We start from the raw sequence: 18,368 nt of genomic DNA on the forward strand, positions 1-18,368 counted from the left end.
TTTTTGTTGAAAATTGGGCATTTTAAGTAACATCTTGCAGCAACTAGATATTGATTTCCCTTCTCTCTCTCCGAGGCTTCTTTTTGCCATTATTTGCTTGTTTAGTGACTTGATTAAACTATTTTAGTGAAATCAATTTCTCCCTCAGTGTGAAGTCTTCAGTGTTGATCTTCAGAGAGCACAGCCTTGGGCACGTGCACCCTCACCCTAGGATGCCAGTGGTTTTATTGGAGCTCTCTTTCTCCATCTCTCTGTCAAGCTATGTGCATTGTTTGGAATCATACCCAGCTGTGAAGTTTCACTACTTGCTGGGTGATTGCTTTATTGTTTTTGACAAAGTCCTGGGATATAAATTGTTTCACAGATAAATCCAATTAAATCTAGGACCCTTTTCACAGATAGTACTTGAGGCAAGTCTTTGAGGTTTGTTCAGATCTCAGGAGGGTTCATCTTTGCTGTCTCCTTCTCTGGTTCTCTCTGGTGAGCTAGTTTGCCTATGTTTTAAGTGGTTGATCTTAATTAAGAGAATTCTCAGCCTCTTCTTAATTGCTTACCACCAAATATCCATTGTTTTTGAAAGTGCCCTTAGGTTTGAACTTCTCCAGTCTGTTTCAAATAAAGTTATTTACTTTAGGGAGAGCTTCAGAGCTGTCTGTCCTTATGACCCGCCTCTGCTGCTGAGCCAAAATCTCTGAGCCACAACTCCAGAGCTGGGTGCAAGGACAGTGGCCCACTTTTCTTGGAATGATATTCATGCTTTATGACGAGGCTGTTTGGCAGGGGCAGTAGACTCAGGTTTTCTCAGCTTGGCTCTCCCAGAATTGAACCTCTGCCCTATGAGTGAGATGGGGGCAAGGACAATTAGTGCCTCAGTATTCTTATCCTTTCATACCTGGGGGTAGAGCCTCTGCCCTATGATTGTGTCTGGGTGGAGAAAGGAATACATCAGCATTTTTCTTGGCTACACTCATCTCTGCAACTCATGGTGAAGTGGTGGGGGGTGATGATAAATACTGGTGGCTTGCCCTCCTGTGAGATATTGAGTCACTTGACCGGGAACTGAAGGGAGAGGAAGCCTTGTCTTCTTGGCCTTATGTACCCAGAATGAAGTTTCTTTCATGCTTAGCTGGGGAGGGGAGATGGAAGGAATGGGTTATGGCTCAAGTGCAACAAACTCTTACTGTTCTTGTCAAGATTTAGTAGATTTTCTTAAATAAATATTTCCTCACTTGCTGTCTTGCCTTAGGACAATTTTGAGAGACTTTTAAATGGTTGTTCGTTTTTAAAATAACTTTTATCAGTTATACTTGTTTTACTCGCAAGTGAATATCTTCATTGTCATATACTTTTTTGATGCCTGCTTTTCTCTATAGCCTGAGGAAGATTCTGAATTCCAGAAAATCACCATTTGCAGTTGTCAATGCTATAATACATTGTGCCTGTATAATATCATCCCTAGACAAAGTTCCCAAATAGATATTAAGTTCTTAGAGGAGAAGGACTGGATTTAATACAACCATGACACCCTGTATACTTAATGGGCCCAAAGAATTCATCTAAAGAATGATGCACAAATAGATAACTATAGCTTCTATTTAAAAATGACCTCAACAATGGAGCATAACTCCCACCCCTTAAGTCTAGGCACTGTGTAGTAACTTTCTATTCATTATGGAAAGGGGAGAAAGAGCAACCTTACAATGGACAAACTTGACAAACATTATCTCAAGCTAGTTGATCAAGGTTAACAACAATAGTGACATGTTATATTAATAGTGTATACTCTTGATATGATGTGAATGAGAATGTCGCTTGACCTCTGAGGTCCTCCTGCCAAAAACACATTACCCCAATTTGGTCATGAAAAAAATATCAGACAAGTCTCAATTGAGGGACATTCTGCAAAATACCTAACCATCACTACTCAAAACTTGTAAGGTCATCAAAAACAAGAAGTGACTAAAAAAACCATCACAGCCAAGAGGAACTTGAGGAGATATTATGGTCAAATGATGTGGTATCCTGGATTGGATCCTGGAACTGAAAAAGGACAGTAGGTAAAAACTAAGGAAATATAAATTAAGCATGGACTTTAGTTAATTATAATGCATTATTAATATCAGTTCACTAATTATGACAAATGTACCATACTAATGTAAGATGTTAATAATAGGGGAAACAGGATGTTGGGTATATGGGAGCTCCTTGTACTATCTTACCAGCTTTTACCAAAAACAGTTCTAGAATAAAAATAGTTTATTTGGAAAAACCAAAAACAAAACAACAAACCTCTACTACAATGAGGCAGGCTTTGTGCTGAGCAGAAAAATACTCAGTCGACCTGAGAGTCTGTTTTTCTTGAGATCCCTTGTGGAGTGGGGCCCATGGAGACCAAGAGAAAAAGGTAGCTAGGGTAGAATCAGAACTCTGTGTTTTTTTGGCCCAATAGTTTCTTTCCTATGAATCTCTCTTAAGGAAACAGCCAGATGAATACACAAAAATGTCCATGCCAAGTATGGTTACTGCAGAGTGAAATACTGCAACATCCTAAATGTCCACACTGGGGCGGTATCTCACTATGTTTGTTCTATAGAGCATCAGTCCAATAAAATGCTCCGCATATACAAACAGGAAACGCTGCGTGCTATATTCCCGTCGAGAGTCCAATATACATTAGTGTAATAAGGCTCTGAGATGAGTCATGCTAAAAAAAATGTAAAGTTCTGTTAGAAACAGGGTTTGAAACTCACAACTATGGATCATTTTTTATACTTTTTTTTTTTTAAACAAACGCTACTAATGTCTTCACACTTTGTAAATTGTTACACTAAAGGTTGGGTTATATAGATTATGAAATATGTTTCTATTGGAATATTATATAGCAATTAGTGAAATCATACTTTTATGGGACTAATGAATTGAGAAAAGTCACAATTTTAAATAAGGAAAACAAGATACACATTTGTATATACAATATAATCTTAATTATTTAATGTTTTCTGTACATAAGAAAAGGACAATTAAAAACTACAAACGGTTATCGCTGGGTTGTGTAGTTACAGGTGATTTTAAATTTCTTCTTTATAGTCCTTTAATTTCATAGTGGTCTACAAAGTAAATATATTATTTAAATAATCAGAAAAGAAAGCACATCATAAAGCAATATTTTGTAAGCTAAATCATTCCTACCCCTCATGCACTCTAAACTTATTTGCTTTTTGTTATAAAAAAGTATTTGTCAGAATTTTTTTGAAAAAGCCAGATTATATAAGCTCGGGAAAGGGAACGGCAGAATGTCTTAGATGGGCTTGATTTAACTAGTGGAGCATTATAAAAATAGAGCATTTCTCTCTTATGGCCAGCAAGGAGATGGCCACAGTAACCTGAAGGAACGAGCAGTCCAGGCTGCTAAACTGTTGCTATTTTTTGGCTAATGCTGGACTGTGATGCCCTTCTTTGGCTAAAGCTGTACTGTACCATCTGAGATGGCATTCCCTTACAGATAAATGTTTTTCTTCTTGATTAAGGAATGAACACACAAGGCTTCAGCCTAATTCCCCATGTCAAAACGACCTCCAGAGGACAGATACTTCATCTTCTTGTTTGTGTGCAGGAATTCCTTTCAGGTTCCTCCTATGAGACTCCTACACTAATGCAAAAATTTCTGCTCTTTCTCAGGTGGCTGGAAGGGGAAGGGCTGAGCTGGCCACTTTCAGTGCCTCTCTGTGCAGAAACTCTGTGGCACTTACCAATGTCTGGCTGGCCTGGGATTGAGCACTAGCATGTGCAGGGTAGGAATTGCTGGATAAATAACCTGAAATGCATTTTCAGGTAATCAGTTTCATTCGTAGAAACTGCATTCGGCCAATCTGCAATGTTATATGATATCATATGATATGGTATGACATGTCTGAGAATAAAGTGCAAGATGCTGGAGAATGAGGGAAGCTCAGTAATAATCCTAGTTTTGCTACCAATTCTTTGTGTGATCTTTGACCATTGCTTCCCCTCACTGGGCCTCAGTTCCGCCAAATATAAAACAAGTGGTCGGTCTATGAAATTGGTTTCCTGATTCAGCTATAATAAAACTTAAACTCCTTTACATGAACCCCAGGGCCTTGCATGATCAGGTCTCTTGTCTCCCTCTTTGCCTTCATCACCCACTAGTTTCTCCCTTACACTATTCCAACCATACCTCAGGACCTTTGCACTATCTCTTTCCTCTGCCTGGAAGACTTATCTCCCAATATCTGTCTCTGGTTTTGTACCTGGGTGTTAGCTAAATGTCACCTCCTAATAAAGGCCTTCCCTGACTAGCTGCTATAGTTATGGATTGTTTGTCCCCACCAAAACTCACATTGAAATTTGATACCCAAAGAGGCAGAGTTGAGAGGTGGGGCCTAGAGGGAGGTGTGTGGGTCGTGGCGGCAGATCTCTCATGAATGGGTTAGTGTTGTTTTCACAGTAGTGAGTGAGTTCTTGCTCTTGCAAGACTGTATTAGTTCCCACAGGAATGGATTAGTTTCCCCAAGAGTGGATTGTTGTAAAGCCTGGATGCCCTTCAGGTTTTCCCTCTCATGTCTGCTTCCCCTTTGACCTTCCCAACCATGTTATGACATAGCATGCAAGGTATTGCTAGAAGCCAGGGTCATGCCTTTGAACTACCCAGCCTGCAGAACTGTGAGATAACTGAACCTCTTTTCTTTATAAATTACCCAATCTAAGGTATTATGGTACAGTAACGCTAAATGGACTAAGACACCACCTTATGGAATGGTGCCCTGTGCCTTTTCCCCCATTACTCTCTTTCCTATTACCTTGTTTCATTTCCTTCCTGGAAATCATTACTTTAATATTTGTCTTATTTATTTTATTGCTGGCCTATTTACTGTTTGTCTTCCCCCACTAGACTCCGTAGGGAATCTTGTTGATTTTATTCATTTCTACATCCTTTCTGACTAGAAAGATGACTGGCACAGAGTAGGTAATTGATAGATCTATGTGGAATGATTGAGGAGGCACCTGACATTTGCTTACTTAACAAACACTCTGTGCCAATCTTTCTATACTGCTTTGCAAATTTCAATTTATTTAATTTTCATAACATTCCTATATATGAGGTAGACACTACTATTTTTCCCACTTTAGAGATAAGGAAACTGAGGCAGAGAGAAGCTAAGTAATTTGCCCACGGTTATACTGTAGTTTACATTAATTGTGTCTTCTAATCCTACCAACAATCCTACAAAGTACATATTATTTTTACTTCATTTTATAGACAAGAAAACCAAGACTTAGAAAAGTGAAGCAACTGGGTAGGTGACAAAGAAGTTGCTTGAATCCAGAGTGTCTGACTCCAGAACGCTGCTTACTCATGACTGTCACATAACTGCCCTATGTGATCTTTCTTTTTTAAAATATGTTTTTATTTCAATAAATTTTGTGGCACAAGTGGTTTTGGGTTGCAAGAATGAGTTATATAGTGGTGAATTGTGAGATTTTAGTGCACTCGTCACCCAAGTAGCGTACATTGTACCCAATATGTGGTTTTTTATCTTCGCCCCCACTCTCCCCCTTCTGAGTCTCCAAAGTCCATTATACCACTCTGTGTGCCTTTATGTATCCATAGCTTAGCTCCTACTTATAAGTGAGAACATGCGGTAACTGGCTTTCTATTCCTAAGTTACTTCACTTAGAATAATGGCCTCCAGTTCCATCCAAGTTGCTACAAAAGACATTACTTTTGTTCCTTTCCAAGGCTGAGTAGTATTCCATGGTGTATATATACCACATTTTCTTTATCCACTTAATGATTGATAGGCACTTAGGTTGGTTCCATATCTTTGCAATTGTGAATTAGGCTGCAATAAATATACATGTGCAGGTGTCTTTCTATACAAGGCCTGAAGGTTAGATAAGGCAGATATTGGGTCCACAGAGGTCATGTAGCAGACAGAGCTGTATTGAGTTGAGAGGCTGGTTTTCAGGGAAACTGTGGTTATGGGAGGGGGAGCCCTTTTGCCCACCTCACCCAGAGTACATGCTGGAGTGGGCTGGGCCTCTTTCCAAAGCTGGCTACATCCTGCCTCCCACTGGAGACAGTTCCGTTAAGGGGCCAGGCCAAAGGGACGTTGCTAGGGCCGAAGGAGCCTAAGTCCCAGAAAGAATTGTTGAGACACCCTGAAACCTTCTCTGCTCCAGGGACAACCATGACCACTCTCAGCTTGTACATCCAGCTGGAGAAACATCATAGAGGCCTAGGAAAGGTACAGGAGAGATCCAGAGGTAAGGCCAATGGCTGGGATTGCAGTGTGTCTGCTCTAGACACACTGACAAACTAGAATCATTGGCCACTCTGGAAAAACTTATAACTGCACAGATAACAAAAAGATAACTCCACCCACTGAGCAGACCCATGGACTGGTCTGGATGGTCAGGCTAGACCCTGGCCAGCCCAAACAAGCCACATAGTCTAGAGAATGTATTTTCTATCTGTTTATCTTCCCTTTTCCCCCATTGTTCTGCACAGGACCACCACACTGCATAAATCCAGAGTATGTCATTTCATTTCATAGTATATGTAAATACTGCCCCTGGAGTTGTGAGTAATGTCTATGGTGGTTCTGGTGCTACAGTTCACTTGTGTGTCTTTCTGTGAGTCCATTCTTATTTATCATGTTCAGCTACAGTGGCTACCTCCCTCAAACCAGTGGTGTGCAGTGGCAAACGGGCATATGAAAAGTTGCTCAACATCAGCTGGGTGTGGTGGCTCACGCCTGTAATCCCAGCACTTTGGGAGGACGAGGCAGGCAGGTCACTTGAGGTCAGGAGTTTGAGACCAGCCTCGCCAACATGGCGAAACCGCATCTCTACTAAAAATACAAAAATTAGCCTGCCACGGTGGCAGGTGCCTGTGAACCCAGCTACTTGGGAGGCTGAGGCAGGAGAATCGCTTGAACTCGGGAGGCAGAGGTTGCAGTGAGCCAAGATCGGACCACTGCTCAACATCATTGATCATTGGAGCAATGGAAATCAAAACTACAATGAGATGTCATCTCACCCCAGTTAAAATGGCTTATATCCAAAAGACAGGCAGTAACAAATGCTGACGAGGATGTGGATAAAATGGAACCTTTGTACACTGTTGGTGGGAATGAAAATTAGCACAGCCACTGTGTAGAACAGTTTGGAGGTTCCTCAGAAAACTAAGCCTAGAGCGACAATATGATTCAGCAATCCCACTGCTGGGTATACACCCAAAAGAAAGGAATTCAGTATATTGAAGAGATATCTGCACTCCTATGTTTGTTGCAGCACTGTTTACAGTAGCTAATATTTGGAAGCAACCTAAGTGTCCATCAACAATGAATGGATAAAGAAAATGTGGCACATATACACAATAAAGTACTATTCAGCCATAAAAAAATGAGATCCTATCATTTGCAACAACATGGATAGAACTAGAGATCATAATGTTAAGTGAAATAAGCCAAACACAGAAAGACAAACATCACATGTTCTCACTTATTTGTGGGATCTAAAAATCAAAACAATGGAACTCATGGAAAGAGTAGAAGGATGGTTAACAGAGGCTGTGAAGGGTAGTGAGAGGGTGGAGGGAGGTGGGGATGGTTAATAAGTACAAAAAATAGAAAGAATCAATAAGACCTACTATTGGATTGCACAACAGGGCAACTATAGTCAATAATAATTGTACATTTTTAAATAACGGAAAGAGTGTAATTGGATTGTTTGTAACTCAAAGGATAAATGCTTGAGGGGATGGATACCCCATTCTCCATGATGTGCTTATTTCACATTGCATGCCTGTATCACAACATCTCATGCACCCCATAAATATGTACACCCACAAAATTAAAAATGAAAACATTTAAATGTGGTCTCTAATATTTAGCTAGGTTGAATAATGAGGCTTTTTTTCTGTATTTTTTCAGCCAATATGTGTGCCAAGCATCCAGTGATCATGAGAAAATGAAGCCTTTTAATTTATAAATGTTGATACTGACAGATTGTAGTTATGAGACTGTAAGCCTTTCTGATCATTTATTTTCTTATTGTTTGAAAAATTAATCACAGAACTTCCCTATTAGGTGTACTGTTGAGTATGTTTATTGGAAAATTAATAAGTGCATAAAGACATTTATAGCCTTGTATGTGTTTCTGAGTCTACCACAGGTGCAGAAGTTTCACAGAAATTGCTTTCTCATTTCCAAATCCATCTTTTGTCATGGAGAGACTGCTCTTTCAGGAATCTGATCGCTCAGAAGTTTGATCATCAGGCTCACTAGGGATTGCATCTGAAAAGAATAAGATTGTTAATTGTATTTACAATGAAATGTCTAAATAAATAAAGAAAGCCCTTTAACATTTGATTAATAACTATTAAGATCTGCTGAAACAGGATGTTATGCTGGATGCAGCTGGTTATGAATCACAGCAGTGCAAGAGTGTTTTATACATATTATCTCTTATTTTCCCAATGCCCCTGAAAGGAAGGAATGATGATTTCCATTCACAGATGAGAAACCAAAGGATCAGAGGAAGGAAGTGACTTGCCTAAGATCCCAGAGTTGGTAAGTAGTAGAGCCAGCAGTTAAATATTTCTGGTACACGTCGATTTCATAACCTTAAAGACCATATAAACCCAAATTAGAATGCTGTGCTAGAATAGATACTAAATTATCTTTAATTCAAATTCTTCTGATTTGTGGGTGGCATTTCTAAACTTTCTTTACTTTCCTGTCCTAGAGATACCAGGACAGAGGGGAGTCCCAGAGAGTAGCCCTTAACATTTTGAGACACTAGGGCATCCAGAACTTGCTGAAGATGAGAGGCAGAGTGAGAGGGGAAGGTGGCACAGGGATAGGTGCTGAGCCAGTGTGGAAGACCCCTGGAACACAACAGGACATATTGATATTACCGCCAGCTGTTCATCAACAGCTGTTCATCAGAGAAGGGAGTCCTGTGGCTTGGTGCTTTTCTTGGGCAGAACTGACTTGGGCTTTGACTTCTGTTCTTCCTTCAAATTTCCCTGTAGAAATAGACTTGGGTCTAAGTCTTAGCTCTGCCATCCCCTCTGGCTGTGGAATCTCAAACAAGTCAACCACTCTGACCTTTAGTTCCTTGTCTGGGTTGATGTGAAGATTAAGCTAGCATCTAGTACAGTGCCTCGCTCACACTAAGCTCTCCATAATGAATATACTTCTTATTCCTATTGTGCTCTCACATTTCCACCCCAGACACCCCAACACTTTTCTCAGCGTTCATTTTCCACTTGAAATGAGCATGGAGCCCTGAGGAATGTCTGTGTGTCTTCCAGATGGTGCTAGCCCCCACTCCCATCCCTACTGCCTTCAGGTTTCAGGGCAGCATGTCTGTGTAGATCCGTATCTTGCTCTATTTTACCAGGTCTAGGCCTGCCTGTCTCTTTGCTTTGATCCCTCCATACACACGCATATACCTATACCATGCCCAGGTCAAAGTGGCATTGACATGGAAAAGAGTGAAAACCCCATCTCAACCAGACTAGAATCCTGACCCTGACTTAAACACTGACACAGCCCCTAACCTAAAAAAGGGGAAGGATTTCATTGAAGGACCAAAGGAAAGATATACAAAAGTCTACTTTAGAGATCTCCTGCCCTACTTCATACCTGTACCATGTCTCAACCTGTTGGTATAGCATTTTTATCACTGCCAAAGTGTACAAAGTCTCAGTTATAAAATGAATAAATTCTGGGAACTGAATATGCAGCATGATTATGATAGTTAACAATACTGTATTTGTATACTTGAAATTTGCTGAGAGAGGTGATCGTAAATGCTCTCGCCACACAAAAAAAGGTAACTTTGTGAGGTAATGAATGTGTTAACCAATTTGATTATAGTAATCATTTTGCAATATGCAGTCAGCCCTTCATTATCTGTGGGTTCCTTATCTATGGATTCAGTCAAACCAGGATTTAAAATATTTTTTACAAAATATATGGTTGCAGCTGTACTAAACATGTACAGACTTTTTGTCTTGTCATTATTCCCTAAACAATGTGGTATAACAACTATTTATGTAGCATTTATGCTGGATTAGGTATTACAAGTAATCTGGAGATGATTTAAAGTATCCACCAGGATGTTCATAGGTTATATGCAAATACCACACCATTTTATAACAGGGACTTCGGCATTCATGAATTTTAGTATCCATGGGGAGTCATGAATTTTGGTATCCATAGGGAGTCCTGGAACCAATCCCCCATGGATACTGAGGGACAAGTGTATATGTACATCAAATCCTCATGTTCTGTACCTTAAATTTATACATCTTTATTTGTCAATTATATATAAAACTGGGGGAAAAAGCATCAACTCTGGAATCAGACAAATATCAGTTCAAAGCCTGGCTTGGCTGTTCATCTGTGTGACTCTGGGCACATTTTTTAACTTCTCTGAGTCTCAAGTGGCTTGCCAGTTAATGGAAATAATACTTAGCCCTAGTTCATTCATCTATTCAACAATGTTTATCAAGCCCCTGACTACATGACAGGCACTGTGCTAGGCATTGGGAATATGATGATGAGAGGGGAGATAAACATGAATAAGAACACCCATAAATGTAAAATTGCGACTGTTCAAAGTAGTGACAAAGGTACATGGTATTATGAGCTGGTATCTGACCTAAACAGAGAAGTAAAATTGACAGGACTTGCTTGGTGATGGATTGAACTTGGAAAACAAGCTGGAGGAATGAGTCAGGAACCATTCTTTGCTTTCTGGATGGCAACAGGTGCCATTCACCAGGACCAGCAGCAGTGGAACAGGGCCAGGTTTGGGGAATAGTTATGGCTGGTGGGGGATACACATGTGTGTATTGACTAAAAGTCCTTACTAGGCATCAGGGACAGTTTCCTATTTGTCTCATTTAATTAAATCATGATGGCAGCTTCATTAGGAGAATGACTATTCGCATTTTCCAGGAGTGGAAACAGACTCAGAGGATTGAAGTGACTTGTGTTGGATCTTACAGCTAGTTAGTGGCAGATCCGGGACTAACTTTCATTCTGTAGCCCAAACACATGCTTTTTCCAATACTTCACCCTATGGGACCCAGCAAAGCCTGCAGGGGAAGGGAAGGCTGGCAGGCCAAGGGCAGGGACTCCAAGAAGGCAGAAAGGGTGGTGGGAGTAGAATGAAGGAAAGGGGAACAGAAGGAAAAAGAACTGTGGCAAAGGCAGGAGGAATTCTCTACAGTGACTTAAGATTTATTATTTGGAGACAGGTTGAGCAGGCCAAACTGAGGTTCATATTTCACAGGCCTACTGCCGCCTCCTACCAAATTTTGGCTCTGAACCCTGAGGAGGTGGCGGGGAGGGAAACAAATGAGGAGGCAGTTTATGAAGTGGCTTAAGGCCCAGGGCTAAATTTGAAATTAACATGGAGATTTCAGTCAGAGGAGTCAAGTTTCCAGGGCCGTGGCTATGCCCAGCAGCTGGGGCCCCAGGAGGGATAGAAAGCTGACTGTTCCTGGCTAGTGCTTTGGCCCCAACCTTCCTGTCACCTGCTCCATGCTCCTGGCGTTCTAGGAAGCAATGAGAGTCACTCTTTTAGCTTGTGGCTTCTCCTGCCATCAGAAGCAGGCTTCTGGGCACCGATGTAGGACAAGGACAAAGGGAGCTGGGTGTGAGAAAGGGCTGGGAAGTAGGTTTAGGCAGATGGAGCTGATGTCTGCCTTCCTCCTCCAGTTGTTGCTTGGCTTCCCCAAACCAATGTCCTCCTCACCTGAGCTTCTTACTTAGCCCTGTTCTAGTTTCTTTCCTTTGGGGCCTGCCTGAGATAGATACAAGCACAAAGGCAGGGGATCACCAATATAACTTCATGGTGTATACATCATCACCTCAGTATTAGGGTTCCTATATCCTTTCTGGGTGATACATTAGGAATCTACTAAGCCAGAGTTTCCTCTGGGTTCTGACAACCTGTGGGAGTATGGGATATTCTTAGAGGTTCGAGAGTTTTCTGTGATAATTTTAAAATTGTGGGATGTTTTTCCTGTGGTTTTCTCTTGGATATATTTAAGGTATACAACGCGATGTTTTGACATACATCTACATAGTGCAATTGTTACTATTGTGAAGCAAATTAACATATCTAATATTTCACAGTTTTTTTGTAGCAAGAATACCTAAAATCTACTTTGTTAGCAAATTTCCAGTATACAATACAATATTACTAACTGTAGTCCTCATGCTATACATTAGCTTGCTAGACTCCTTCATCCTACATAACTGCAACTTTGTGCCCTCTAACCTACATCTCCCAATCTCCTCTCTCTGCTGCCCATGGTAACTAGTGTTCTACTCTATTTCTATATATTCAGCTTTTTTTTGATCCCACATATAAGTGCAATCATGCAGTATTTTTATATCTGTTTCTGGCCCATTTCACTTAGCATAATGTCCTCCAGGTTCATCCATGTTGTTCCAAATGACAGTATCTCCTTATTTTTTAAGGCTGAATAATATTCCATTATATATATATATATATATATATATATATATACACACACACACACACACACACACACAGGCACACACACACACACCCCAGAATTTTTTTTTCCTTTTTCGAGTTATAATTATGTTTAACTTTTATTTTAAGTTCACGGGTACATGTGCAGGTTCTTTACAGAGGTAAACTTGTGTCATGGGGGTTTGGGAGTTTGTTGTACAGATTATTTTGTCACCCAGTTGTTAAGCCTGATACCCATTAGTTATTTTTCTGATCCTCTCCCTCCTCCAACTCTCCACCCTCTGATAGGCCCCAGTGTGTGTTGTTCCCCTCTATGTGTCTATGTGTTCTCATCATTTAGCTCCCAATTATAAGTGAGAACATGCAGTATTTGGTTTGCTGTTCCAATGTCTTTATTTATCTATTGATGGTCACTTAGGTTGATTCCATATCTTGGCTATTGTCAATAATGCTGCAAAGAACATAGGAGTGCAGATATCTCTTCAATATACACATTTCACTTACTTTGGGTATATACCCAGTAGTGGGATTGCTGGTTCATATGGTAGTTCTATTTTCAATTTTTTTGAGGAATGCCTGTACTTCCATAATGGCTGCACCAGTTAAAATTGTGTTTTTATCACAATTAAAGTCTAAACCGAATGATATAAGCCTATTCTGTATCATCCATCTGCAAGACCACCTTATAGCTAAAGGGCAACCATAGGATTTCTGGACTCTCATTTACATCTGCCTCGATGTATTAGGATCAGATTAGGCTGCATGTAACAGAAAAAAATCCAAAATAATACTGGTATAAACAAGATAGAAGATGAATTCTGCATCATGTCCAAAAAGTTCAAAGATAAGCTGTGCAGGTTTGGTGTGGCAGCTCCATGTTGTTAGGTACCACATATCCTCCCAGATCTCCACTATGCTGTTCTGAAGCCATGGCCGTCATTCTCGTGATGCAAGCTGATAGCCATAGCTCCAACTAATACTTGCTCATTCCAAGCAGTAAGATGGGGGAAAGGGCAAGGAAGGACCAGCCCCCTTCCCTTTTAGAAGATCCCCAAGAAATCACCAATAACACTTCCACTTGTATCTCATTGACCAGAACTTGGTGGTATGGCTACAATGGAGGCCATGGAATACAGTATGTGTTTTAGTTGAGCACATTAGGAGAGAAAGGGGTGAGTAGTGGGATGGATAACTAGCAATCTCTGCCACATTTTTGTGTAAAAGAACTCATTACCTTCACAATGTCCTACTTGCATTGTCAAGGACTAATGAGGAAAGAACATAGGAGGACTTAATACATAAATGATGGCTTAGTCCCAGTGAAGGCCAAATGATGTCCCTCAGGGCTACAGGAATGACAGTTTAGCAATAGATCTGATGGGGAAAAAAGTGGTGCGAGAGCTGAGTCATTGCCTGGCTCACAGTAATATAGCACGACGAACTCAAAAGAACCTGTATTGCAGTCAGCACCATAGTCACGATCTGAATAGCAATTTAATTTTAGCAAAACAACATCATCCACCTTGTTAAAAAGAACTGTTGTTCATTTGATTTTTATTGGTTTTGTGGTTTTGTTTACATTTCATTTGGAACTTTGTTTCAGCTTTATAATTGTATATCAGCCATAAGCATAGGGAGTTAGCAGCTTATTTTCTCTTTGTACCCAGTTTAACACCGTAATGAAGATGACTCAATAATTGCGATCCATATATATATATATATATATATATATATATATATATATATATTTCTTTTGAAAGGGGCTGGCTACTCAGCTGGGAAATGCTTCCTGAAACCACTGGGGACCACTGTAACAAACAGGACTGTAGGAGTTAGAACCCCAAACTAAGGCGAGGTTCTTTTCACACCACCACCCCAGTGCTGGTGAGGAGGAGGTAGAATTGTGCTGCAAAACAGGTGTTGAACCTAGACGTAGCATATGATCAGAGGAGTCTAACATTGGAAGTGCTCATAAAAGTCACATGGCATGCCACCTGATGGAAGCTTGAGCCTCTCTATAAGCCAAGTGCCTGGGTCAGTGGGTGAGGATGAGGTTGGTGGTTTAAGATAACATAATGGAACATTTTGAGGGGAAGGTTGATTCAAGCATTATGTCCCTGACAACCAAGATTCCTTGGGATAGTTTTTGAGTATATTCATGTGAACATTTGATAAGCAGAAAGGATCCTGGGGTCAAATATGTGAAAATGTATACCCTCCCTTGGTAACCTCATTCCACTTCCCCGACCATCTGCCACCGCCCACCTTGGCCTGGATGATGCCCATCCAGGCTCTTTCGCTGCATTGCAACCTAGAGGGCAGCCTGTTTATCATGGGGGAGAGGGGCTGCAAGGGATGGTAGGGCCTCTTTTGACACTGGGGAGTTGGGGTGTGGGAGGTGTTTCCAAAAGACTTGTTTCAGGCCACTTATAGACGCAGGGAAGGAAAGCTCTTTCTCTCTCCTTCTGTGGCAGCAGTAAATCTTCCTAGCCCCAGCCACTGCCACCATCCTTAAGCACTTTCTTGGATTCTCCACCTGTTGTGAGGGAATTCCACAGGGCTCAAGATATCCTGAAAACCAAATACCACATGTTCTCACTTATAAGTGGGAGCTAAACATTGGATGCACATGGACATAAAGATGGCAACAGTAGACACTAGGGACTACTAGAGGTGGGAGAGAGGGAGGGGAGCAAGGGCTGAAAAACTATTGGGTACTATGCCCACTACCTAGGTGATGGGTTCAATCAAACCCCAAACCTCAGCATCATGTAATATGCCCATGTAACAAAGCTCCACAGGTACCCACGGAATCTAAAATAAATGTTGGAAGAAAAAGAAATTTTGAGAAAGGCTCTTCTATCAGGATGAAAGAAGAATCAGTGAGGGGGGCATACGATATAGAGAGCAAGACAGACTAAAAGAGAAAGTTATTTATAGAAAAAGATGGCATATGTGCATACATATATACATGTATATATACACATATGTACACATATACATATATACACATATATGTACATATATACATATATACACACATACATATACACACATATACACTGTATGTGTGTATATGTATATATGTATATATACATATATAGTGTATATGTGTGTGTGTATATATATATATATAGATATGCAGAGATAGAGATGGAGAGAAGGGGAGATATTTATTAAGAGAGAAATGGAGAAACATGAAAAAAAGAACCAAAGAGAAAGAAGTGGAAGGGGAGAAAAGAGGAGAGAGAATAAAGAGTAAGAGAAAAAATTTAAAAGACACATTTAAATGTATAGAAAAGTCAAGTACAAGGCAAGAAAGGGCTTTAGGCCTCTGTGTTGCCTCAAGTATCAGGAAAAAGGATGACAGGAGGAAATGCTGTCATCGAGTCTGTGCTATGCCTACTGCATGGGGAGAACTTCACCAGCCTGATGCTCTCTCCAGGAAGCTTCCAGTCCAAAAGGACCTGTCGATGAGCCACTGAATTTACAGGCAGCAGGACAGTGGAGGAGAAGAATTCGTAACAAGCCACAGCATACACAGTATCTGGAAGAGCTCAGAAAAGGGCCAAAGTTAACTTTGAGACAAGGTGGTTGGAAAGAATAGCCAGTACATGTACAGACAATGTCTGTCATTTGGAGAATCCATGCTGTGACTAAACCAAGGAAGAGTTTCTAGAGCAGAAGGTAATTTCTAGAGCTGTGGGAATGGGATGTTAGGCCACTGGGGTGGGCCAACAGCCACGCACAATCAACCATGCGGAAATTCTTGCTGAAGACTGATTCCCAGATTTCTCCAGCCTCCTGCCCACCCCTACTCCCTCAGACTTAGTAGCTGGCCTCTCTTCTTTCACAGAGAACGTGAAAGCTATCAGGTGGACCACCACCCCCGGCACCCTCTACTCACACTTACTTCTCCTTTTTTTTTAAATTCACAAATAATAATAGTATATATAATACATATGGGGTACAATATGATGTGATGATACATGTATATATTGTAGAATGATTAAGTCAAACTAATTTTTCATAATATGGAAACAATCTAAGTGCCCATGAATGAATAAATGGATTAAAAAATGTCACACACACACACACACACACACGAGTATTTTTCAGTCAAAAAATAAGGAAATCTTGTCACTCGCAACAACGTGGATGAACGTGAAGGACATTATGCTAAGTGAAATAAGCCAGGCACAGAAAGACAAAACCACATGATTTTACTTATATGTGGAATCTAAAAAAGTTGAACTCATAGAAGTAGAGAGTAGAATGGGAGCTACCAGGGGCTGGAGTAGGGGGTGGACAGGGAAAGGGAAGATGTGAATAAAAGGGTACAAAGTTTCAATTAGACAGGAGGAAGAAGGTCTAGTGATCTACTGCACAGCATGCTCACTATAGTTAGTAATAATGTATTATACATTTCAAAATTGCTGAAAGAGTGGATTTTAAGTGTTCTCACCATAAAGAAAGGATAAGTATGTGAGGTGATGGATGTGTTAATTAGCCTGACTTAATCATTCTACATCTCCTTTTATTATTTCTCTTTTCCCTCCAGGCTCTACACACTGTCCCCTAGCCATTCTTTATTCACCATTACATGCTGAATATTCCAGACTTAGATGGGGTAGTCTCTGAAAAGGGTGTATTAACACATGCCATACCATTTTATCCCCAGAGCAATTTTCTGAGTTGGGTATCATAATACCAATTTTAAAGATGAAGAAACTGAAACTCAGAGAGGTTAGGCAACTTAGCCAAGATCACACAGCAAGGCTGAGGTTTAAACTTAGACATCCCAGGCTACTCAGCCCATTCTCCTTCACTGTGCCAGACAGGATCCCAGGTACACTGAAGAAAATACTTGATAAATGAAATTCTACCCATTTGGGACCTACTAGAGCCAGGGTGAGGGGGCTGCACAATGCAGTTCTGAGGAAATAATCTTTGTGGGAACAAGATTAAAATGTCAGGCTGATGTGCCCACTGGCTGAGCTATCAGAAGTGAGGAGAGAACAAGCAATAAAAATTAATAGTGCAAGGACAAGTTAATTAAAAAACCCCTGCACATGTATCTGGAAATATTGCACGTCATCACTTCCTCTCATAACCGCACAATTGTCGAGCTTGGCAGGCAAGTAGCTGGATCTACACCTGACACGGCCCCTTCCAGTCCTTTCACCAGGGCACAGTGCATCTGCAGGTACAGTTGAGGGGTCAGTGAAAATTTTTTTCTGAGACCTGTTCACCCCTCTTCTGGGTTCCCCGCTCATTGGTGACCACCCCAGCTCTGTGCCCAACCATCAGCTGCCAGTCACCCCGTCTCTACTCTGGTTGAGTCCAGTTGAGGTGTAGTATCTTCTGGATACATTTATCTCCAATAGGAAGCATCTGGGCAACTTAACTGAGGGTATGAGTCTGTACTCATGGAATTTTAGGCACCACTGAAGAGAGGCTTTGCGGTAAAGAGGATTTGTTGGCCTTCCTGCTCCTTGATTTCTCACCTGCATGGTGGAGCTGTCAGCTTACTTAACATGCCAGCCACTGGACTAGATCAAATATATATCTATATGATTATAGGTGATCTCATTTTATCCTCAATGCAGTCTTGTGTGGTATATTGTTACTATTTGACACATGATAAAACTGAAGCTCAGAAAAGCTGAGTAACTTGCCCAAGGTCACAGAGCAGGTAAGTGGCAGAGCTGGAATTTGAACCCAGGTAGTCTGGCTGTAGAGACCACACTCATAGCAATTATCCCCACGGCTTCCCTACAAACAAACGAAACAAAAACAACAATGAAACTGAATGGAAAAGC

The sequence above is a fragment of the Pan troglodytes genome, chromosome X (genome assembly GCF_028858775.2).
Source record: "Pan troglodytes isolate AG18354 chromosome X, NHGRI_mPanTro3-v2.0_pri, whole genome shotgun sequence".
In the NCBI taxonomy this organism is placed as follows: Eukaryota; Metazoa; Chordata; class Mammalia; order Primates; family Hominidae; genus Pan; species Pan troglodytes.